Source organism: Gnatocerus cornutus, chromosome 2 (assembly GCF_029298725.1).
Source record: "Gnatocerus cornutus isolate USDA-ARS CGAHR chromosome 2, icGnaCorn1.1, whole genome shotgun sequence".
In the NCBI taxonomy this organism is placed as follows: domain Eukaryota; kingdom Metazoa; phylum Arthropoda; class Insecta; order Coleoptera; family Tenebrionidae; genus Gnatocerus; species Gnatocerus cornutus.
In genome coordinates, this window is record NC_142234.1 from 15,752,894 (window position 1) to 15,773,926 (window position 21,033).

Consider the following 21,033-nt stretch of genomic DNA (forward strand, 5'->3'; position numbering starts at 1 on the left):
TTCAAGTACCTTACACACGTTTATAATTATCTACAGTAACAATCTCAATACACTTAAGAAACTATTATTTATAGCGTTTAATTGAACGTAGGTACTTTTTTCGTAGAATAAAATACATATTCATTCGATTCATTCATAATCTGCATGAATCAGCCGTGAGTAAACTGCGCTTCAAAAGCTAGCTATCTATCAGCAAAAAATTCTAGTACAGTGCTAGATAATTAATTTCTCTAGGTTGAGGAGTGGGCGATATCATTGTTCAGAAGCAGAACATTAAAAATATTTCATAACCAGAACCGTCTTTTGATTTGGTTGCCGCCTAACGCTGAAAGACCCATCGGAAATTCCATCACATATTTCACATATTGTTATTTTTATTAGAATTTGACTCATTCAAAAAACGTATAAAATGGTGTCGTTCAGTGGCCACCTAAACACCTGTGCTCCTCGCATATTCATCATACCGTTGTATTAGTATGGAAATATACGACCTATGATTTTTTTCAGTTCCTTCCCTTTACAATAGTGCAGCCGACCTGCTCGAAACAAGATTATTTACTTCACGAGATATGATGCATCTTTCTTCAACGCAGGACACGCTATTCGGGCAATCAGTTGAGACCATCGCCTGTAGAGAGTTTAGTTCGAATTAAATTATCCTGTTTTTAAATTAAAGCAGACGTAGCGACATTTTTTATATAAAACCAGTAGTCGGAAAAAATAAAATGAAATGGTCATTGGACTACAGGTGGACGTAGTGGCGATAATTTAAGTTTTATTGCCTTTTTATACCTGCTTCGGAATCATCAAATGAAATTTTATGCAACATATTATTTAATTTAATATTCTGAAATAACCTTCCACAAACTTTACTACAAATTTAACCGCAAACCTTTTGCAACATTTTCGCATTAAAGATGTTTACGTGAGTGGAGGTACATACCTTTATACATGTTGTAGAACGAAATTGCAAAAAAATAAAATCACACTTGGGACAACACATCACACTAAAACTGCTTTATTTCGGCGAAAACAAACTCACTGACTAAAAACTTTGAGAGTGATAAGCAATTGTGTTTTTATCTAGACAGCTTCCAGTTAAAAACACTGCTTGGGTTCCACCACCTCAAGTAATTTTGATTTTAGGACCAATTTTATATCGTTTTTTAACTGGATGCGCTATATTCAATTATAAGGGATTTGTCTATAATTGTTTATTGACAATGTAGGACATTAATTTAGATATATCCGCATTTAATCACTATAATACCTACTTATTAATCTTATTATGTAGGTGCATAAATTGTATGCTAATTAAGGTCATTAGCTCACTAGCATTCAGTTTTTCTCTCTGTCAAACACAGTTATGTGAAATGAAGAACAAACGATAGATAAAACAATAAAAAAATAATACAATAAACCGTAATGCCTTCAATCGCAATTTTTTTAGATCAATTCTATTACGGTTGTGATCTATCGCTCCAAGTTAGAGTTGTTTGATTTCAATAAATTAAAGTCTAGTTCTTAGATCAGACGTATTTTTTGACTAATAATAATAAATAATAATTTAAAAATTAATAACAGTAAAACGATAATACTACAGAAAAAGTCAAAAATAATCTAAAATTTAATTCTCACTGCCCCGCAAACCGTAAAGTTTATTATCATTATCATCATTATCAAAAATAACATTTTCCTTGTTTGCTTTGCTTTTGCTGATTGCTTGCTTATATCTTTTTGTTACTTCTTTAAAACATTAATTATTTCCTATTTTAAAACACTGCCCTATTTGCCATTGTGTTCAGATTTTTAGTGATTTTTGGATTTTTTTATGATTTTTAGTTTTTTTCAGAATTTTCTTTAAATTTCTTTGATTAGAGTTGCCTACATTTCTTGCAAACACAAGGGGTGCGATTTTGTTTCTCAAAACGTTAAATATCGGCAGTGATAAAATATAGCCGTCTTTGTCTTCTGCATTTAAAATCGGTTTTTTTTTTCTTGTCACTTATCATTTCGTTTAGTATCGTTCAGAAACAAAATCGCACCCTACAACACAACAGTCAAATAAGTTTTATGAAATATATATTTAAAAATCGTGGATACTTCTAAAGAAACCTAAAATCTAACAAGACGAGTAATATAAAATAAAGTAAATATGTATAATTAAAAATATCAAAAATCAATCTAAAAAAACCGAAAGAATCCAAAGAATCAAAAAAATCACAGCACTTAATAAATCCTAAAGCTTCTAAAGAATCCTGAAGAGCACAAGTACATATGAGATTAATTCAAGAGGATTGAGCTCTTTCAAGGATCCCAGATCGAATTAGTGTTTTTAGTTCGTTGATATTATTTCCAAAATTGCAATGAAACTGCAAAATCCTTCCTATGAATCAAACCAACCGTTCTCAAGACGAAGTTTAATGTGAAGAAAACAATACTAATCTAATTAAATCTATGTTTATAACTAGATTCTTATCTCCTTATTACCTTACCTCTCAAGAATTATTAATAATAAGTAGTAAAACAAGCGTTAATTTTCAGGCGTTAATAATCGCATGTCTTTCTGAAATTAGCAGTACGTAATATTTATAACACAAAACCTTTAATTAAACCATGATTAGCGCAGGAAGCACCCGTCCAACAAAATATTTTTCTAGAGATTAAATCAAGCCCAACCCAGATGTGCAGAATCTACGAGTACATTAGAGACTTGTCTGTCACCCTCTGAAGATGTAACAATGTGGCGGGTACACAACGCCCGCAAAATAATTTTCCACGCCGCTGCGTCCAACCCCTGTTATTTAACAAATAATACGGCCAACCAACCAGAAATAATAATACAACTCTACCCAAAAGAATATAGAATTTTATGGTTACTTTTATGAATATTTTTTCTAGTTAAGGCGACATATCTGCGACATAAATGGATGCCTGCCTTGTCAAAGACTCTGATTTAACTGCATGACACACGTGATTTTTTAAATTAAGTTGATTATATTTTCTACTCAGCTGGAAAGTGTAGAACTAGAAACGAGCCGAATGTGGTTTGGTGGTGGCGGATTTGTCTTACGTATCGGTTTGATTACAGTTCAATCATTTATCTTTTCTTGGTTTGTCTTTTCGTTTTCTTTTCCAGCTGGTCACCACTAAACTAAAATAATAGTGTTGTAGAACCTACAGGTAGTCATACTTTTCAGATGCCGCCGCTACCTCCACTACCTCGTTTTGCTTTTATCTGGAGACATTCTCTGTTCGATGACGTGATGAAGTTGACACAGCATGTAACGCAGGGCGTGCAGCACTTACGACAACCGCTTTTGCGGTCTTCCAAGACTGGTCTTATCACTGTACATCTTACACACCTCTATAGGCCAGATTCGATCAGATACATATTCTGCAAGATGTACGTCGAAAAATTACGGTTGACTTTAATTGCTCTTTCTTAATTGATATTAATGTATAACGAATATGCATTTACCAACAAATGTCACCTGCTCTTCGGAACGACATCTAATTAATAACAAGTTAATTAAGACAGTTTTTGATAAATCAGGAACGGGCAATTAGGCACTTCAAACTAAAATTGTTTTCAAAAGATAGCAACAGGAATGGTGGGCTCGCCAAGTGTGAAATATCGAACCTGAATATAACCAGTAGTGCGTGCTAAAAATTCGTCGGCTATCTAAAAACCATCAGGTAAAAACTGGCGCAGGAGAACAGTAGCTAAATATTCTAATGTTTACGTCAGGCAAACACGTTTTTTAAATTCTGAGGCAACATGTCACGATCGAAGATATGACCAGACTACCTACTTTTTAAATGTAGATATGTAAAATAAAATGAATGTTTTTGTAAAAAGTTATTACATAATAAAAAATGTGTTGTACTTGACTAAATCGCATTTTCAATGCAGTGTTTTGTGGCACAAAACATACTACCAATGGCAAAATTCAAATATGTACTTCATGCGTGGCATGCAAATTTTTAATATCGATCTTGAATCCCTTTTCATGGATATTTTTAATTTGGTGAGAATTCTTAGAGATTCATTAGAAAAAAAGCGCCAAATTAAAATTTTTAGAAAGTTTCTAAGGTATTATATGCTCACAATTAGTTTTAAATTCACGCTTTAAATCATATATCATCAATATCATGTTTTTCTAGTAAACTACTAGTAGATGAGTGTTCCATATTTACGATAAATAAATAGTACAATTTGGGAATCTAGATCTTCAGAAACTGCTCTAGAATTATTATAAGAATCAGCAGGTGAAAATTGAGTTTAATATTGAAAATTTAGAGAAATTATAGCCCTAAAATCAAATAACATATAATCAACTCTTATTAGACTATACCTACAGTTTCAAAAACTGACAGTTTTTAATTTAGGTTTTATATGAGGGCATCTTTTTATTTTTAATGCCTAGCAGAATAGTAAAATTATTCCAAATCATTCGGCTTTTAAAGTTTTGTTACAGAATACTCAAATTTTTGTTGGAGCTATAAGCTAGGCAAAGGCGTATAAATAAATATGAGATTTTGAAACCGAAAGATTGAAGATTAAAAGTTATGGAACTTTTGAGAATAGACTTTCAAAAATACCATTTCTAAAATTAAAAAAAATAATACCATGTCTATTAATTTTGAAAATAAAAATTAAAAATTCTAGAATCTAAAAATTTAGAGATGTAGACGATTCAAAGACTTAGATTTCAAAGAGCAGTCTCAAATAAGAAAACTTTAAACTTGACACATCCGAATTTAGATCAGAACAATACATACTTCTTTATCAACTTGCATTTGTGAAAATAATTTTAAATTATCGAATAGGGGAGTATTATTTATAGCAACAAAATCAGTTTCGTCTACAAATCGTTGAAACTGGACGTTCTGAAAACTTATGTAATTGTCATTACGTTCGGTCATAACAATAGCGACACCAAATATTTTTTTAAAACTCAACAAAAAGGTGATAATATAGGAAATTTACGTAAGTATTAATCTCTTTATTGGAATCAGTTGCGTTTCGACTTTTAGAGAACAAGGCCGTGTCGGGCGTGTGTGCTGTAAAGTGCCGTTTTGAGAATTTTTTTTGCAATTTAGACATTTTGAGAGATGTTCAATTTAAAGAAACCTTAGCCGCGACTGCCTATAGCTAATTTAGATTGATATTTTCAGCTTTTCAAATATAAACATACAGTGTCTTGAAAGTAAAACAAAAATCGTTTTTGAAACAAAGTGAGTGAGTGGTGGTCATTGGTTCCTGGTTCCTAGAGGGAAATGCAGCGGTAGGAGCGCGACGATGCAGCTTAGGGATCAGGATTAAAGGGTAAGTTAACTCTCTGTTTGGGTACAAATTTCTAATAAATATTTTCTATTGCAGTAGGTCCGTGTATGAAGACGATGGTGACGTTGGATCGAACAAGGTAGGATTTTTTTCTTCTGGTGTCGAGATTTGAACGACGATAGACCTCGCGATGGAATGTTTACTCTTTCAGAGTTGCGTTTGCGTTTTTCGCGGCGTGTAAGTGTAGGTATGCGTTTTGTGCGTGTGTTAGATACAGATACTATCGCGGAAACAAAATTTCGAACATCAAATTAATTAATGTTTAAAAATTGTAAACTGTCCGTTGTGTTTATAACCTAAAAATTTATAAAAGACTCAGCAAGTGTCAGAAATTTACTTTGTATGTCAGTCACAATGACAATAAAGCTTGATTTACTTACATTGCCATGTCAAAAAGTGATGTTCGAAATTTTGATTCCGCGATAGTAAGCGAATTCTATAAATCAGGTAAGTGTATGATTTTATTTTTAAAATGACTACATAACTGTTCATAAATTTGAACTGTTTCAATACAAAAATTTTCGTTATTGTCTTTTACAAATTATTACTTATTGTTACTTTCCGAAGTAAATTTCATATAAAATAAAAAGTTAGTTCTCTTATTTTATTTACCTTAAATACCTTAAAAAATGAGCAGGCAGTACCTTTAGATGGTTTTTGGTTTTTACCACAACATAACGTTTTATATGGCTCGGTATTATCTTTTCTGGTTAAAAAATCTGATCTAAAGTAGGATCACCTGCAAATGTCATTGAAATAAAAAATACCAAAGTTACAAATTTTTATAGGATACTATAAAAAATTGTAGTATGAATAAATTTCTAAAAAATGTTTATCTTTTAAAACGTTTCCTATTTTAATGATTTATTACGATTCATATGTTTCGTAATTCGACAGTTTCTAATAAACTTAGATACAACAGAATTTGAATTTTGAAGTTTTGGTTTATTTCTTTAATGCTGTACATGGCATAATTAAATGATACTTATTTTTTAGTTTTACTCTTCTTATTTAGCTTTATCTCACATTATTTATAGTGTTTCCTTCCATCTAGCTGTCGTCCGTTTCTTTAATCCAAAAGAACCAAAACAATACACATTTTTCAGAAAAAAAAATAGCAAAGCCACGGTTTTTGGCGTAATTTTAATTATTGTAATTATGTATATTATTCCTGTAATGTGTACTTTTAATTATTATACTTAATAATAATAATTTTAGATTGTTCTTCTAACTTGTACAATTAACACGTATTTTCTCATCTTATTAAATGTACAAACAGTTACTTACCTTACAATTAGCCTAACCAGTCATAAAACTACCTTTATATTCATTTAGTACAACAAAACTCCAATTACGCAGTTTCATAATTTGTGATTTACCAAGTCCCAGTGCAAATTAATGCTCTTTTCGATTGAGATAGTCATCTAAATAGCACATTAATGACTTGTATAATGTTATCGTGTGAAAATGTTAACATTTCCTACACGGATTTCGTCCGCCTTACAACTTTTGTAAACACAAATAAACCTAAAAGATGCAAACAGTGTCGCTGCCGAATTCAAACCTAATAAATTATAAAAGCCATCACGGCCAGTTTCACCAAAAAGAGAGGAGCTATAAACTCTAATTGTGTGAATATAATTTATTGAAAATGTGCCTGCCACAATTTCAGGTAGGTTACCTCGAAAACACAAACATGAGCAAAAGTAAGAATCTCGATATGATGAAAGTTCGTGTCGGTGCGTTAGAAGTGTATAATTATAATGCACTGAGCAAGGTACTTGTAATTTATTAAGATAATAAATGCCTATTACATCAAGTAAAACAGATGTCATGAATAATTAATTAGCAAACTCGTTCTATAACATGGAAATGTTCGGAAAATGTAAACTCAAAGATAACACAAAAGAAATTTCAAAGTGTGCCGCTTCGGTTGCACTACGATCAAACTATAAGGAGCAAGGTCGACTGATTAAAACTGGTAAATGTCGTAAGATTTTTTGAGTTATTTTCGTTCTGTCAAGTGTGTATAGAAAAGGAATTTAATATTAATATTAAGGTAGTCCTCCTCTACAAGACAGAAGCGAACGTTGACAAAACTTGGAGAACCCTTTGATCCAACCGCGACCTTTTTTTATGAGTTCATAAGCTACTAATCATCAAAATGTTGAAGATTATGGGCGCATATTTAGATAACTAATTAAATTAAACGAGCATGTGAGGAGGTGTTCGTTTAACCGTAATTACCTCTACACTCATAAACCGCGTATAGGTATGCCAACACTTAACTTTTACCTGCATCAAATGGTATTTCGAGAAATTTTCAAGGTTCGCCAAACTATATTTCTTTTAATGGACAAGCATGACGAATCAATTAAATATTTTCTTACGTGTATAAATACAGATGTTGTATTTGTTTACACTGCAGAGATTTCAATTGTGAGAATACAATATAAAAGCAACGTTTTCTTTAGTTGGTGCAGAAAGTTTAGAGCCTGTGTACACCAAAATTTTGTGGAAAGATAAACACGGGAGTTGGGTGGACGAAACACACAAAAGCGACGATGTAACAATGCAATTTTCGAAATTTAAATTTTACTTTCATACCCAGGTGTCACAGACATCGGGCATTGAGATCTCCAACTAAATTGCCAACTAAAATGTTAAACCGCTCGTGTGAATAATTATGTAAACTATCACTTTCAAGCGTAATTATCTCTTATTAATGTGTCGGCTGTCCATAAAATCTAAAATCCTCTAATTTCTGAAGTGATCCTTATTAATTGTTTATAGATAATTTTTAAAAAGCGTCGGGAGACATTTGTAAAGTCACATGCACTAATTAAGCAATTCATATTTTATCTAAGTAAGTATCCTCCAATACCACAAGTAATTGCAGACAATAACGGGTGTAATTACTTGTAGGATACATAAAATAACTATTATTTATAATAAATATTATACATTCAGATTAGCAGATAAATTTTGCATCTCCATATTCCTGTGTTAAAAACAATGCAGTCACGAAACGGTGTACTGCAGACATAAAGAATGTTAAGTGTCCATATATCATTGTCAACGTTGTGATAACATAAATTGGTTAAATTCCTAGCTTAGGGCACTAATTAAGAATTTTAAATACCGTTACATTTATATTTATATTAAAGTGAAAATCGGCTTTTCGTGTTTGTACATCAACGGTGACACGTTAACAATTTAGCCGCGTTGAAAGAGATTAACTTTAAATTAAATGATAGCAAATGTATGTTTAAAAATGTTTATGTGAAAACAAAAATTGTTTGACATGCATGTAGGTACCGTTGAACTGATTTCATTTCTGCAGACATTTTTTAGTTATGTTGTAATGACTTAATTAACGTAGCACACATTTACGACGATCACTTTTTACGTCGAGGATGCAATGATGGTTTCATTTTATTAATTTATTTGACAGACAGGTGGCTTTTTTGCTTCTTGAGCAACTCCATTTTCACCAAGTTCGCTCCAGCTAATATATTTCTTATAAATATTCATCAATTACATTTTATTGCTAACAGTATGCTAATGAAACGGTTTTTTGATGTAACGTACCAGAGCAAGGTGAAGTCTGACAGATCTTACAGATTCGATGAAGACGAAACTGCACAAATATGCAATAACTCAAATTAATGCGACAATTATTGCGTTTTCACCCGTCAATAAATTGATATATGAGAGCACTTAATGCACGTTGTATTGTGTAAAAATTTACTTTTGGATAACCTAAATTGCGATAAACAAAGGTTCTACTTTCTCGAAATGATATGCAATGATCTGCTGGATAAATTAAACTACTTTATGTATGTAATTAACAAAAAGAAGAGTATATTTATGAAGCAATTAAGGAAGAGGACGATAAAACTAATAGATCCTTAGTCTAAATTACCCGCACTGTAATTCAATCTATGTCTTATGTTGTTATGGTTTTCAACTAAAGTTTATTTTTTTAATTTCTACGCGTAAAAAGAGTAGGTGAGAAGGTTTTAGTTCAGTGAAACAAGTTTGCGCTAAATCCAAAGTTCAAGTCATACAGACACGCGATGGAATTAATTAATTTTTTTATGAAGCATAATAATTATTGTTATGCATTGTTTCAACTAAATACATCGCCTTTTCTTCTTGTACCGACACCTGAAATCACTTTCATATTCAATTAGTGACTATAGAAGAGATTGGAATTCAAAGAAACAAAAGATTGATATGAGCATATTAAGCAACAATAGACAGAAACACTTGCAAATATGTAGGCATATTTCGAAAGAAATTCAAAAAAAAATATGAAAATAAACAGAAACAGAGAAACCACAGATGGAAACTTGCCTCCTAGAAAGTAAGAACATTTTACGAAAAAGGGAAAGGTGAAAAACTTGATTGAAATTATATAAAACTACAAATGTTCCGAACTCTAATAACAGAAAATCATCAATATTAGAGTATGGACTCTTTAACAGTGCAGATGATTACACAAATGGCATATCTAAATAAAAAATCTAAGAAAATTGTTCTTCAGGCAGAAATTTTTCAAAAAATGCATGAACTAAATGTGAATTTTTTTTGTGAAACTTTTCACTTTTTGCAATCATTTCGACACCGGGTATATGAATTTAAAAACCAAAGAAAGATCTTTAATAGCGATAAAGAAGGGAATTTAGAAAGGTGGGCGGAATATTTTGAAGAACAAGGCAGCACGTGCGGGAACTAAAAAGCAACTAGCAGTGAAGCAGAATTAGGATACTGAAATAAGCGAAAAATTTAACAAACGGACACACAAAAGAGACGACAGCAAATTAATTAGGACTCGTGCTATTTTATATCTCAAGGAAATATAATATGGACACCGAATAGTTTGATTTAATAGCAGGAGTTATGAGTTTTCCTTTTAAATATAACAGATTGTACTTACCTACTAAAGAGCAAAGTAAAAGTCTAATATAAACATCGGCAATCGTCAAAACAATTCGCAGAATAGATATGGCAAAATTCAAGAATTGTTACTGCTTGTTAGAAAAATTCAAATTATAGAACCGTGAAAAAGTTTTTGTTCAATTTTAGCGAACGTTCACGTTAAATCTCGCCTCAAAGAAAAACTCGTTTTAACAAGTCATAAATTCAGAGGTTTTGTTCAAATTATACAAGGGACTGAGCGTTTAGTTTGAATAATCGGAAAATTTGAATTGAAGAGTATAACTTCTAAAGGGCCAAATTTAACAAAAAGAAATATTCAAATACAGAGGACGATGAAAAAAAGGCGCCTATGACTGGGAAGTACCATGTGCCATTAAAGCAAAATTAATCTCAACCTATTTCTTTTTTTTAATCCTATGGATTTTTTTCAAAAAAAAAACTTGGCAATGCTGCTCAACTCTGTTGCAACATTGAAAATTTTTCTACAATGCCAAAAGTGGTATGTAGGTAGGTACTTTTAAAAGTTTATGAAACTGGGTTTAAAGCACTTTTTGTTATTTTTTTGTACCGTAAAATCACCGTAAAAATATGATGTCTAATAATGAAATTGTTATAAAATGTTTATCTAAATAGAGTTTGATCGTTTATAAATGAAAGCTTCCATCTTAGTTAAAAAGCATAAATTTAGTTTTAGTTTTCAATTTTGGGCTCAGGAAAGAATTAGCTGCAACATGATAGGTAGCATGAGCATCTTTTTTTTATCACCCTGTATAACAATATGTATGCGAAACTCTAAACAACTGTTAACTGAAATTGCATATTTATTATATTATTAAATTAACATTTATGTTAGCTATAGATATAGCAACAGCATTTCATATAATTTGAATCTACTTTACAAAATTAGTATATTATGAAACGCGTTTCATAATGAACATTTTGCCGCACGCACGTTTTTAATAAAGTAGTAACTGCGGCAAAATGCATTATGAACAAGTATCATACGCTATTTTTTCTATTTTGTCTTATTTTAAACGAAAAAACTTGATTTCGAAATCTAGGGAATTTTAGGGTAGTTGGCATTAGCAAAATGTTCGGGAAAAAAATTTCAAGTAGCCAAATCCAATTTCAGTCAGTTTGACAGGTGTGACGTTTTGAGGTTACCGGAGCGCAAGGGAGCCAAGAGAGCAAAGATGTTGATCATGATCATGATGGTTCTCTTGCATCCAAACAGTTTTTCTCCGATGAATTATTAAGCCAAGTACAACAAGAAATAATAGTGTATTGATCGATTTATCAAGGTTTATCAAAACCAAAATCTAAATTGTCAACGTTGACGGCAGGTTGACGGTTTGTCTGCTGCAAACCTAAGAAAAATATAAGTTCCTGGAAATATTGGCACGGGATTGGTCCATTACGATACAGAAATACGCTCAAACGCGTATCGAAATATCTTCATTATGAACGCGAAATAGAAAATAGTATATTAAAACACCGAGTTTCATAAGGCAATTTTTTAGGCACGAATCCAAGTTTATAAAACGAGCGGCAAAGCCGCGAGTTTTATAATGGATGAGAGCCTAAATGGCCTTATGAACGAGGTTTTTATATTATTTTTCCTAATTTGTTCTTGTAACAGAGCTATTTTCGCTATTTTCCAATTCGTTTTCAGTGCTAGAATATCCATTTCGATACGGAATGTTAGAATAGCTTTGTTTCCATAGCAACTTGGGAATGTTTAAGATACAAATTAGGAAATAGTATATTATGAAACGCGCTTCATAATGAACATTTTGCCGCACGCACGTTTTTAGAACACGACGAGCGCAGCGAACAAGTATCATACGCTATTTTTTCTATTTCGCCTTATTTTAAACGAAAAAACTTGATTTCGAAATCTAGGGAATTTTAGGGTAGTTGGCATTTGCAAAATGTTCGGGAAAAAAATTCGAAGTAGCCAAATCCAATGTCAGTTTGACAGGTGTGACACAATATTGTAGGTGTGACGTTTTGAGGTTACCGGAGCGCAAGGGAGCCAAGAGAGCGAAGATGTTGATTATGATCATGATGGTTCTCTTGCATCCAAAGAGTTGTTCTTTAAAAAAACCTAGTACAACAAGAAATAATAATGTATTGATCGATTTATCAAGGCTTTACAAAACCAAAATCTAAATTGTCAACGTTGACGGCAGGTTGACGGTTTGTCTGCTGCAACCTAAGAAAAATATATGTTCCTGGAAATATTGGCACGGGATTGGTTCATTACGATACCGAAATACGCTCAAACGCGTATCGAAAGAAATATCTTCATTATGAACGCGAAATAGAAAAAAAATAATTTGAAATGCTGTAGACAAAAATATTTTTTGGCACTTAGATCCTTTAGTTATAATCTTCAATTGTTGAAAGTAGTTGCAAAACTAAACTTGGCAAGGTAACATATATAAAATTGATGGATAAAAATGTGGGGATAGCGACTAAAATTTCAAACAAAATAATTAAAAAAAAAATCTTGTCTTTTACCTCTAGTGAATTGTTTTAGTTTTGTTCGAATAAAATATATCTAATTATGTAGAAATAATCAAATTGAGAAGCGATTCCGAAAGCTTTTAAGCTTTGTGACACATTGACTAAAAAAATGAAATACACTCGCCATTTCTCGTGATAAAATAATGACTGTAGATTCAACTGGAACTGGAACTGGAACTGGAATATGAAATTACAGCAAAAAGTCTAAAAAAGAAACGATTTTATCCATTTTCTCATTACGTACCTACAACTTAATTAAAAGTGAACTTATCAATATAATAATCTCACTACTGTTGTAAATAACACACATTCTGCACACGTACATGTAGGTGTACCCTTATCTATATACCCAATTAAGAACAAAATACTTGGTATTATATCAGTTAAGCAGCTTACCAGCTACCGTTGGATAAGCAAATCATCTGAGAAAACATGAAACTCCAGAAATTCTCCTCATTTGTACTCATTTTCTTATTATGATGACCCAGTCAATTTATAAAAGATTCGACTGATGTGAAGTTCGTTTAGAATGAAATGAGAAGAAGTCAGTAACGAAGCAAATTGAAATATAACCATTAATCAAGTTGACGCCTTATTACTACCACATTACGCCAGGCCAGCTAACAAGGTTCTTAAATCGTGATCGGCACACAATCCAACACATCGCTCACTAATTGTCGCTCTCCAATAGACACGTCCAGTTCCGCCAAATTACCCGCTGACTGACAGCCGTACAAAAACCTTCAGGAAATAAATACAAATCAAACTGGTCACAATGGTCCCAACCCGCTTCTTGTATTAATTATTCTAGTGTCGTTGGCCCGAAAAAAAAAACGTCCACAAGCTTTAAAAAAATTAAAAGACTTTCTCGATTGATGGTGACGGCTCTGATTCCTGTTTGATGACATTTTATACTGACAGTTCTGCGTTTGGAGATAAAGAAAGTGGTCTACAATTTAAACAATGCAATGTTGTGCTAACCCAGATTTTTCATTTCAACTTCGTGTTTAATAATAATAATTAAAAATACTAGCAAAAGTTTAAAGCTAGGTGTATTAATGTAGGTAATAATTATCTGATCATTATTTTCTATACCTATAAATAAAAAAGAGGTGGCTGAATCTTGTTAAACAAGTTCAAGAACATGAAAAATAAAACAAAAATAGTTGTAGCCGTATTTGGCTAGTGATATTACAAATATTTGCATGATTGATATTGATTAAATTCTTTAAAGATCGTGTCAAGAAAATTAAATTTCTTTTTCTTCATTACAATGAGTTTTGAGAAAATATTACGCACAATCAATCATCGTACTAGGTGGCCCGTATACTAGAAATTATGTTGGCAACATTACATCATCCTAACTCCTCAAAAGTTTTGTAATGTTGTAATAAAAACAAAAATCTCAAGTGCCCACCTCCGCTTTTCTTTTATGTGAAATTACCTTTAACCAACAGTCATAAATACAATTTAACGATATTAGACAATAAAAGAGTCAGTAGTCATATCCTTCTTTACATTTCACCATTTGTATTGATGGCAAACCTGAAATTCATGAGCGTAGAGTCGAGTCAGCGAAAATGACATAACAAAAATATGAATCTCAATATAAATGGATTTGTAAGCGATAAGATCAGTAAACTATAACGAATTCAGACCGAGTTAGCTCGATTGATAATGTCGATAGTGTCCTTCTTTCAGTATACTTTGACAGGTTTTTGAAGGGGATTTCCTCTTTTAACCAAATTACGTATTCTGGAATTCGTTTTAGTCACTTTGATATTTTGAATAACAGAATATCGGGATGACACCGTTGATGATGCTAATTTTTGTTTACTTTTAATAGAGGAGGCCATTGGGCTAGTCAGATCGGAAATCGATAATTGAGAGGTTTTTGCTGTTACCTGATGTTATCTTAGTATCCATCGCAGGAGGGTCAGACAAACTGCTATACAAAATTCTTTATAGTGACGTGTTAAATAATTCAGGTATACACTTAAAATGTTGATTCATCGTTATCATAAATTGTTTTTAAATCAATAATAAGGTTTATATTCAAACTGTACCTAGATCTTTTGATTGGAAGTCAAAAATAATTTTTATACTATGTATGTATAAATATCTACCTCATCATTGGAATCCTAATTATCCCTTCTTCATTTTGACTAATTCCGTCCCGACTAAGAATACTTTGGAACAATAATCACAATAAATTAATAAAGCTAATTACTGATATTTTTTTTACTAGATATATGCTTTGTTTATCACCATAACTTATAGTAGCTTTGGAGAAATTCAACAAAATGTGGGGATACGTAGCTTTAAAAAATATTTTAGTGATTCTACGTTAAGAAGTTTCGGTATCTTGACAAATTCCAAAAATATAAAAACGTCAAGTTTATTTTTTTTTTTAGTTTATATTGAATACTTTACTTTGAACACTTATAATTCTAGCATTTTAAAAAACCGGTTAAAATTTGAATTTTTAATACGTTTTTAATTCGTGCCTCATGATGATCTTTAAGAGAAGGACTATCAAAATTTGATCGATATGAGATCTAGAGAATCTTGTCTTTCATCAAAAGCCCTAATAACAAATAAAATAGGTTAAAAAATACAAAGTTATGACCAGAAAAAATATTTAAAAATTTTAAACCGCCCCCAAATCCATTTTTTAAAAATACGACGTCGCCGTCAGAATGTTTTTCATCATCAAAAGTTTGTTTATACACCATATTAGTTTACACTTTCGTGATTTTATCACAATGGGAGGTTTGGCTAATTATCAATTCCAGAATATGTGTGAGGGACACGCTAGAGCACAGAAGTTTTGTTCACTAAAACTTTATTTTTTAAAAATGTTTTCAAAATAATGTGTATAAATTATAGTGGTTCTTGTAAAGTGTAAAAATCTACTTAAATGTCTTCCGATTGCAATTATTATATTTTCAATATTTTTGCATTTTTTGGCGTTGCCATCAAACTTACCTCTTAACGTTGAATCACCCAGTTATATTATTTTAAATAAAATCTTCGCAAAATATTCGAATGAATTAAATAAAAACGAGAATAGCCAATCTTCATTTATGGTTTTAGTTCGTTTTGTGTTATTAATATGCCAAAAACACACGTTTGCTTTAATTTTTGTTTCAAAGCTTGTACATCAAATGTCTTTTGTAAGGATCACTAACTAACTCTCTATTTTTGATTATTAATAATGATTAATGCATTGGTTAACTTTAGATTGTATACATTGCTCCGATTTTTCTAGGCTCTTAAACAGAGCACCTACATAAAAATGCTACTTTTGTAGGTATTTAGATAATTTAAAAATTTTAATAAACACAAAATACCAAGTTTTGAAGATTGGAGAACGGTATAAAAGTAAACGAATAAACAACCTTAATTAAAAATTGTTTGTTGTAATTTTGTCGATCGGTCAAAAGTCAGAAGTAGAAACAATAATTCATTTCGAAACAAAGAAAACTTTGTAAAATAAAAAATTAGAATTTTATTTTGATTCAGCATGTGGTAATAGAAGTGATATAAATCACACTAATCCGTTTTATTCAATTAAAGTATGCATTTAATGGCAAAATAACCTTACAGGTATTAATAATTGCCATGAAAGTTTCTTGATCTGTTATGATTATGAACAAAAGAAATTTTCTCTTATTTACCTAAAGAATGTTTAGTTTCCAAAATTTATGGAAGTAGACAGTATGTAATTAAAAAATGCCTAAATTTCCCATAATCTTAATTTGTAATTTTGGTTATGCCAAATATATTTTTAATTTATCGATTTAATTTCGAATTTCTCAATGTCTTATTATTTCTGGCAGTTTATTTTTTAAATGATTGCACATTTTCATTTTTAGTGCTTACATTTTTTGAACTTCACTGCCAATTAACGTTGATTTAATCATTATTTTATTACTGTTTTAGTTTTCAACCGTTGCAGTTTAGATTATTTTATTGCTTTTTATAAACTTGTGCCATCTCTTTCGTTGAATGAGATTAATATTAGAAGTTTAGTTTGTTATTTGGTAACTCCCATAATTTCCATGTCTCAAAAAACAGAAAAATTAACATTGAACAAAAATAACTTCTTGCCGTTAAATCGTACATTGTATTTATATTGTTTAAAGTACCTACCTATTAAAACGATAAAATCGGGAAGTACGCAGTTTCATCTTTACCATCATAATAAACATTAAAATTAGTTGTAAATTATCTTTGCATAAAGAAAATTGACTTCTTTAGCAAGTTCAGCTAACTCACACGATATTCAAAACCTCACAATTTTATCGTCATTTTTCAGAGTTAATCCGTTTATCAATCATTCATTAAGTTTTATCTGAGAAGTAGGACAATTCTCGCTAAACATGCTCGGTCTATTGTTGTCTTAACAATATACCTACGTGTCGATAAACAATAACGTATTTATTTAATATGTGATTTGATTATTGATATCAATAGTCTTTCTGGTACTTAAACCTTTTAGGTAAAGACAAAAAAGCTTCGTCACGCATTATTGTACGGTTTTATGCAGGGCAGTAAAACTTGTCTGTTATTTTATTTTTCTTCAAGTTTAATAATTTGTTTCAATATTTTCTGATTTTTGCATTGGCATTATACATTTTATCAAGTGTCCAGAATGTATTGAAAACCATTCTTCATAAATTAGCTTTACTGCTATACAGAACGTCTGTTTATTTTAAAATGATTGCCCGAAATTGTGCTTGGTCATTTTTATTAATGCCTCTGCTCTTATAACTAACAAGCCAATACAGTACCCCACAATGGAAGAATGAAAACAAAATTATGTAAGCATGTGTATAAAAAATAGTCTTGTAATCAGTGTTATCACATAAACATTGAAATTACTGGTGCGTCGCGAACCTTGTATTAAACTTGTTCAACAAAGATAGAACTAATTGGTACCGACTTGTACTTCAGTAGTATGATAATGCTTTAATAGTCAGGAATTGGATCGATTACATGTGTTTACTAGTTGATACCAATGTAATTAAACACATGCTTACATTAAAAAATAAATAAAAATTATACGTACCAAAAGTATCATAACATGAATATTTGTTGATTAAAGAACAATGCACTTTTCACAATAAAGTCCGATAAAACAGTCACTAATGTCCTCCGTTTAAAATCCCGCTGAGATTACACAACAGTCTTCACTACTCTAATTAAAATTAATGAGCGCGTGAATATTTGAATAGCTTCACAACAAGAACCGTTTCCTCATCAGTCGATGCAGACTAGACAATAATGCACATGATTTACAACAATACAAAGTTTTAATCGATTATCCTATTGATTTACGTGATTTTTTAAGCGAGACACGACGAAATGCGTGTATTCTTATAATACACATGAAAGCTGTGTATTTAGTTTCACTTTTTACCAGTGCGGCGCTGCATCCGTTGTCCTGATCTTCTATTCAAGATGGCGGCTGAAGCTCTCTTCCCATTGGTTAAACGAGATAAAATGGGCGTGTCACACGATTTTTCAGAGCTTATTGTTTGCTTATGGGTGGGGTTGATCCTTTCAGTATGTAAATTTGGTGTTGCTTTGGTTTTTTCGTCTTCCAAATAAAATATTAAATATAGGCTGATATCTTATACCATAGACGCCTCTTCATGATGGCAATTTTAGTTACAATTACTTTATGAGTTTCATTGTTTCTTTTAAGATTGTGAACGCAGAGGGGTACCAAGAGGGTGGTGAGACGACTGTAATCGAGAGTTCGATTTTTCAAGATATATTCTGAATTGTCGCTATCAAATAAATAATTATCTAATAAATTCACCCAAAATTTTCTTGATTAAATTTGGTGTAGATTTAACTTTTTTTAGGTGTTTCAAATAAAAGCAAGTTTATTAGAAACGACAGCTTCTGAGACATCTACGTTGTAATATATTGCAGAAGCTTGTCTTTTCGAATAAAAAAAAAACCGCAAGTTATAAATTTTGCCAAATTTATTCCTCACTAAATAAAAATAATGCTGATCCGTCTAGAGGACACACGATGTTTTTATTGTTTTCCGTACAACAAATATGAAACGAAATAGAATGGTTAGTTATTCAAAGTGGCTCATTGTATAACAAAGTTAATATTAACATTAATAAAAAAAATTCTTAACTATCCGGAAACTCCGGAAAAGCTCTAAAACTGATTTGGTATAAAAATCAATGTTGTTCAATCAGCGTAATTATTTCCATATAAATATACAGAATAAACATATTCATTAGAATACAAAGAACACGTCTTGTTTGTAACGGACTCTCTTAGATTTTTCCTTTTAAATTAAACGGCGATTACGAGAAAAACCAGGAGGATAATTCTAATTAACAACATAAAATGCTTCAGAAATGTCTGAAAAAAAAACAAACCAGCTTTAACTTCTTAGCAACTACCTACAGGACATCTTACAAACAATAATTTAATAAAGTTACATTTTTCATTAAGTTTTGCGTTTTTAAGATAATCCAGTTAAAATTGCACCTACATTTCCAGTTAGAGATTTTAATTTATTTGTTTAATGCAAATTGTATTTAAATTTTATGAGTGCCATTTTCAAAGATTTAGATATAATTTAGTAATAATTTAGATACATAAAGAGGTGTGACGAGGCTTAAAGAATACAACTTTTATTTGTAACACTATTAACATCAACATTTAAATCTAGTTTCAGCAAATTTACACACATAAAAAGACTATAAAATATGTTTGTTACAATTTGGATGCGCCATGTTTAACACACTGATAACTATACCATTATTATAAATAAATTATGAAATAAAGGATTAATGGATCCCCACTTTTAAAATAATCAAATAATTTCTATCTGAAAGCAACAATAGACAATAGAATGCACATACACAATACATACGTCCATATTCATACAATTTTGTCAGTAATAGTCCAGTTTTGAATAAATCCTACTAAAACATACTTCTAATTAAATAATGTGTTAGATCGCTGAAACTAAATTCGCGTTTATGGAGTTTTTTCTGTCAAAATGATCTCTTCTTCAACTCCATTTCATGTTATTTTATTCGTCACCAACAAAAAAAAACTAGAAACTGGCGTGATTCTGTTCATATGGAATTCGATAACAATGCCTAGCGGTATCAATTGTCACTTCTATATTTACAATTGGTTCGATAATAGTATTTCTGTATACAAACACATCTCATAGCCCGTCCTTATAACAATACGTTTTGGTCGTTCGGTGGATATATCTATTTTCTATTTCGAACATGGTCAGAACCGCACTGATTGACAGCAGAGCGAAAACCCCTGTCAGACCTTGTCTACAAACAATCCACCATTCATTCGTACCTCAGAAATATAACTGAGATGTTATACAATAAAACGACACTAGATGTATGTATTTGGAAGGAATGTATGCGTGACACATCTGGAGGTGCCCATTTTTAAGCATTTATAATTGTAATTGGACTAATTGTTTGTTTTTACATTGGAATGTAATATCATGCTTTCGGTTCAAATAGAATTCATAGAAATCGTGCTTTTTTGAGGGCTCGTATTTCGTAGGTAGCTACTTATACCTGCGTTTCATAAAGGAAAGAAGCCTCGAGGTGTTGGGTTTGCGATACAAATATGGTTATTGATATTCAATAAACGGTCGTTGCGACCGCCTCGTTTTTTCTGATGTTAACTGATATGTCTGTTTTATAGCACTGACTGGTAGTATTTTACGAAATAAATACTGTTTGTGAAGATAGATGTTTTCATCAATTTTATTAACTACGTTTGGCGATGAAAAAAATGTACCGAAACTTCCAGATGGCGATGAATTATTTCATCTTTAATATACTAATAACAATAACAGTTTATATTTTTGCGGATTTAGCAAGACCTATCCGCGTATTTGTTAGTCATGCTTCTTTATTAAAAATACATAGTATAACGAACATTTCAAAAAATATTCAGCACCGACTGATCGTGCGACATCTTTTGCGGAGTGGACAAAGCTCAATGAGCTCCTTGTTCAGAAATCTCTCAAACAAAGTAGCAGTGGCTCCCAAAAGTTCAAATGTTTCTAAATATTTTTTTTTGCTTGCAGATGTTTCCGGAAATTAAAATTAAAGTTTTTCGAAAAAAAAAAGATTCTCAACTAAAACTAAAACATTTTTTCAATTGATAGAATGTCCTCCTGAATT

General features: G+C 31.2%; 1 protein-coding gene across 3 annotated transcripts in view; it reads right to left on the reverse strand.

Annotated features, from left to right (window-relative positions):
* LOC148179471 (uncharacterized) overlaps positions 1-18,235 on the reverse strand; it is a 33,780-nt gene extending 15,545 nt beyond the window's left edge. For all 3 annotated transcript variants that reach the window (XM_088030812.1, XM_088030811.1, XM_088030810.1), the window contains exon 1: positions 17,898-18,235. The gene's annotated coding sequence lies outside the window, so the exon portion shown is untranslated. The remainder of the gene's footprint in view (positions 1-17,897) is intronic.
* Between the last annotated feature and the right edge of the window lie 2,798 nt (positions 18,236-21,033).